Source organism: Myotis lucifugus, unplaced genomic scaffold, assembly GCF_000147115.1.
Source record: "Myotis lucifugus unplaced genomic scaffold, Myoluc2.0 scaffold_1035, whole genome shotgun sequence".
Classification (NCBI taxonomy): domain Eukaryota; kingdom Metazoa; phylum Chordata; class Mammalia; order Chiroptera; family Vespertilionidae; genus Myotis; species Myotis lucifugus.
This window is the reverse complement of record NW_005872083.1, coordinates 58653-63118: the sequence shown is the minus strand read 5'-3', so window position 1 is coordinate 63118 and position 4466 is coordinate 58653. Positions and strand designations below refer to the sequence as shown.

At 42.1% G+C, this 4466-nt stretch overlaps 1 pseudogene; it reads right to left on the bottom strand.

Annotated features, from left to right (window-relative positions):
- Positions 1-4466, bottom strand: part of LOC102418856 — a 25215-nt pseudogene that overhangs the window by 8603 nt on the left and 12146 nt on the right.

The window sequence follows — 4466 nt, the reverse complement described above, 5'->3', positions numbered from 1 at the left end:
CCACAGAAGGCTGTCTGACGGAAATTCTAACGCTGAAGTCAAAGGAAGAGAACAAGGCCCGAGGAGCTTAAAATATAACTACGGGAGGTACGGAGGCTCCGCGTGCGCGGGGAAAGGGGCGGGCACCCGAGGACTCGGCTGTCTTTTTGAATCCGGGGGGAGTCACAAGCTCCCGACTGCTCTGAACTCCGGTTCCGGAAATCTCTGGGGTCCCCCGGCTCATACCGGGAGAAACTGGACGGTCTGGCAGCAGGCAGAACTCGGAACTTGAGGGCGGCTTTCCCTCAGAGGTGCTGGTGGCAGTTGCCGGGACACTGAGACGCGTGGCCCCTTAGGGCAGGGCTGAGAATCAGCCATAGCTGCTTGCTCCGCCCTGTTGATTCCGAGACCCCGCCCCTTCCAGGCTGCTGCAAAGCCTTTTGCATATGAATGCCCGGGTCCTTTGCAACCTGACAACTACCTAACAAATTTCAGCTGGGCCAGACAGACCCAGAACTTCCAAGAGAAGGCCCAAGGCCCCACAGCAGCTTGCATTGCTTCTCAGCTGGGCCTCATCTGGGCACCCCCAAACCCCCAAAAAAGGAAGGGGAATCTGCATATCTCTTCGTAGCTCCTGCTGGGTAACCTCAGGCAGAGGCTAAATTAGCACCTCCTTAGATCCAAGAGCCAGTGTACCCAGTGGTCAGAGTGGGACCATCCAGATTACAACTCCTCAGATTCATAAGAAACACACTCAGGGGGCAGACTCAGTGAGCACCAAAGCCCCACTGAAGCAAGTCTTGCCCCAGAAGGGTGTCTTCAGCACAGAAGTTCTCCCACTGCAGACACAGCTGATTCTCACTGCCAATTGGCATGGAGGTCAATTCCTCCCAGTGACACCTAAAACAATCAAGGCATAGCTACAACAAGACTGTGCACAAAGCCCACAAGGGGGTACACCAAGAGTGTCCACCTCAGGTAACTGGGGAGGCTGAGCCACTGGGCCCTGTAGGACACCTAGCACACAAAACCACTCTACCAACACAGGGAAGCAGACAAAATGTGAAGACAAAGAAACAGGTCACAAATGACAGAAATGGAGGACAGCAAACGACTGGATATAGAGTTCAAAACCACAGTTCTAAGATTTTTCAAGAATTTTATGGAAACCGCCGATAAATGTAGTGAGATCCTCAAGAAATCTAGTGAGACCCTTGATGTTGTGATAAAGGACCAACTAGAAATTAAGCATACACTGACTGAAATAAAGAATATTATACAGACTCCCAACAGCAGACCAGAGGATCGCAAGAATCAAGTCAAAGATTTGAAATACAAAGAAGCAAAAAACACCCAACCGGAAAAGCAAAATGAAAAAAGAATCCAAAAATACGAAGATAGTTTAAGGAGCTCTGGGACAACTTCAAGCGTACCAACATCAGAATTATAGGGGTACCAGAAGAAGAGAGAGGGCAAGATATTGAAAACCTATTTGAAGAAATAATGACAGAAAACTTCCCCTACCTGGTGAAAGAAATAGACTTACAAGTCCAGGAACAGCTGGGACCCCCAAACATAATGAATCCTAAAAGGCTACAGCAAGACACATCTTAATGAAAATGCCAAGAGCAAAAGACAAAGAGGGAATCTTAAAAGCAGCAAGAGAAAGAAAGTCATTACCTACAAGGGAGTACCCTAAGTACTGTCAGCTGATTTCTCAACAGAAACTCTGCAGGCCAGAAGGGAGTGGCAAGAAATATTCAAAGTGATGAATGCCAAGAACCTACAACCAAGATTACTTCATCCAGCAAAGCTCTCATTCAGAATTGAAGGTCAAATAAAGAGCTTCACAGATAAGAAAAAGCTACAGGAGTTCATCACCACTAAAGCAGTATTATATGAAATGCTGAAAGGTATCCTTTAAGAAGAGGAAGAAGAAGAAAATGGTAAAGATACAAACTATGAACAAAAAATACACTTCAATCAACAAGTAAATCTAAAAATCAAGTGAATAAATAATCTTATGAACAGAATAAACTGGTGATTATAATAGAATCAGGGGCATAGAAAGGGAGTGGACTGACTTTTCTTCGGGGGGAAAGGGGTGTGGGGGATGCAGGAAGAGACTGAACAAAAATCGTGCACCTATGGATGAGGACAGTGGTGGGGTGAGGGCAGAGGGTGGGGGAGGGAAATGGGTGGAGGGGAGCTATGGGGGAAAAAAGAGGAACAACTGTAGTAATCTGAACAATAAAGATTTAATTTAAAACAACAACAAAGTAACAAATAATGACTATATAAATATATAAGCTTAATGTAATGCCACTTAAAGACCTCACCTGTTCTCTATATCAGATTATATTGAATGCAACAATGTCACACTGAGTAATTCTGTGCATATATCAGTTGTTCAATAAATGATTCTTGAATAAATGAGTAAAATATTAAATAAGCAAAACTCGACATGCATCTAGATACCACCCATTTTTCTCTCTGCTAAATCTTTTCTGTGTAATGAATTTATTCTATTAACATGATAACAGGTTATGAATGAAGAGAGTGATGCTATAAGAGAGAAGTAATAAATGATTTTACATTTATAATAAATGAATATACTAGTCTTGGGGGCCGTTAAAATAGACGACATGAAATACATTTTAAAAATGAGTCATTTGATATCTTTGTGATCCTGTCTTCCATAGTGATGGGCATTTTTCTCCAACTAGAAGCAGAGGAGCTCCAAATTTAATCAGAACACAAGTATTTGAGCCCTAGGACATCTGAGAACTGGTTGCTAACCTCACATTTTTCATGGTGTTAATTTTCCTAAAATCTTTGGTACAATGTTGGATATTTCATGTTGGATATTTCATGTCCTTAGCCAGCTTAAATTCTAGTCACTTGAGTATTTTCAGTATTTATAACAATTGAAACCATATCCAAACTTTCATATTCATATCACCATTATCACTGGCCTCAATGCAATAAAAAATAAAAATTGACCTTAAGAATGGTATCATAGGGTTCACTGATCACATCCTACATTGGGTTTCACTACTGGCAGAGTTGATCCCCTTGGAGGCATTAACATGTTGCCATGTGTATTTACACCCCAGCAAGTCATCTTTGGAGGTGAGAGATTGCTGTACAGTATACTTTATGTTATAGTCCTCTGGTCAGAAATATAGTGTGAGTTCTAAACGTAGAGTCAAATGTTATACATCCAACTCCCAGACCATCCTCTGATACCTGAAACCAATGTCAAAGCATTCTCCAGGTACTCATCTTCAGTGATGGTGCTTCCATCTAACTTCAGCTTTGCATGAAATCTCATACAACCCAAACAAAGTCTGGAAAGAAACTCAAACTCAGCTGTGTCACCTACTTCACCAGAGATGGGAGACGATTTTGCTCTGATTAGCTTTGTTAGTTTAGTCACATAGCTGAGATCTTAGCTAAGGAATGAGAAATGTTTCCTGCCAAAATTTTGAGATTTCACCCGGAAATATTTTTTTAAATTTCTTTTATATTGCTTAAAGTATTACAAAGGGTATTACATATGTCTCCATTTTTTCCCCCGCCCTTGACAATCCCCTGGCCTCCCCTATCCCCCAATGTCTTATGTCCATTGGTTATGCTTATATGCATGCATATAACTCCTTTCATTGATCTCTTACCGCCCCCCCCCCCTTCAGCCCCCTTAACCTCCCTGACCTTCCGGCTGCAGTTTGACAGTTTGTTTGAGGCAACTCTGCCTCTGTATCTATTTTTGTTCATGAGTTTATAATGGTCTTTATTATCCATGAATGAGTGAGATCATGTGGTATTTTTCCTTCATTGACTGGCTTATTTCACTTAGCATAATGCTCTCCAGTTCCATCCATGCTGTTGCAAATGGTAAGAGTTCCTTCTTTTTTACAGCAGCATAGTATTCCATGGTGTAGATGTACCACAGTTTGCTAATCCATTCATCTACTGATGGGCACTTAGGCTGTTTCCAGATCTTAGCTATGGTGAATTGTGCTGCTATGAACATATGGGTGCATATATCCTTTCTGATTGGTGTTTCTGGTTTCTTGGGATATATTCCTAGAAGTGGGATCACAGGGTCAAATGGGAGTTCCATTTTTAGTTTTTTTGAGGAAACTCCATACTGTCTTCCATAGTAGCTGCACCAGTCTGCATTCCCACCAGCAGTGCACGAGTGTTCCTTATTCTCCACATACTCTCCAGCACTTGTTGTCTGACGATTTTGTTGATAAAAGCCATTCTGACAGGTGCGAGATGGACCTCATTGTTGTTTAGATTTGCATCTCTCGGATGTTATGACTTTGAACAAGTTTTCAAATTCTCCTGGGCTTTCTGAAATGCCCCTTTTGAAAGGTGTCTATTAGGGCCCTTGCCCGTTTTTTTGAATGGATTGTTTTCTCCCTCTTTGTTAGGTGGAAGAATCAATATAAAATTTAGGAAGAATAGGGTCCTTTTTA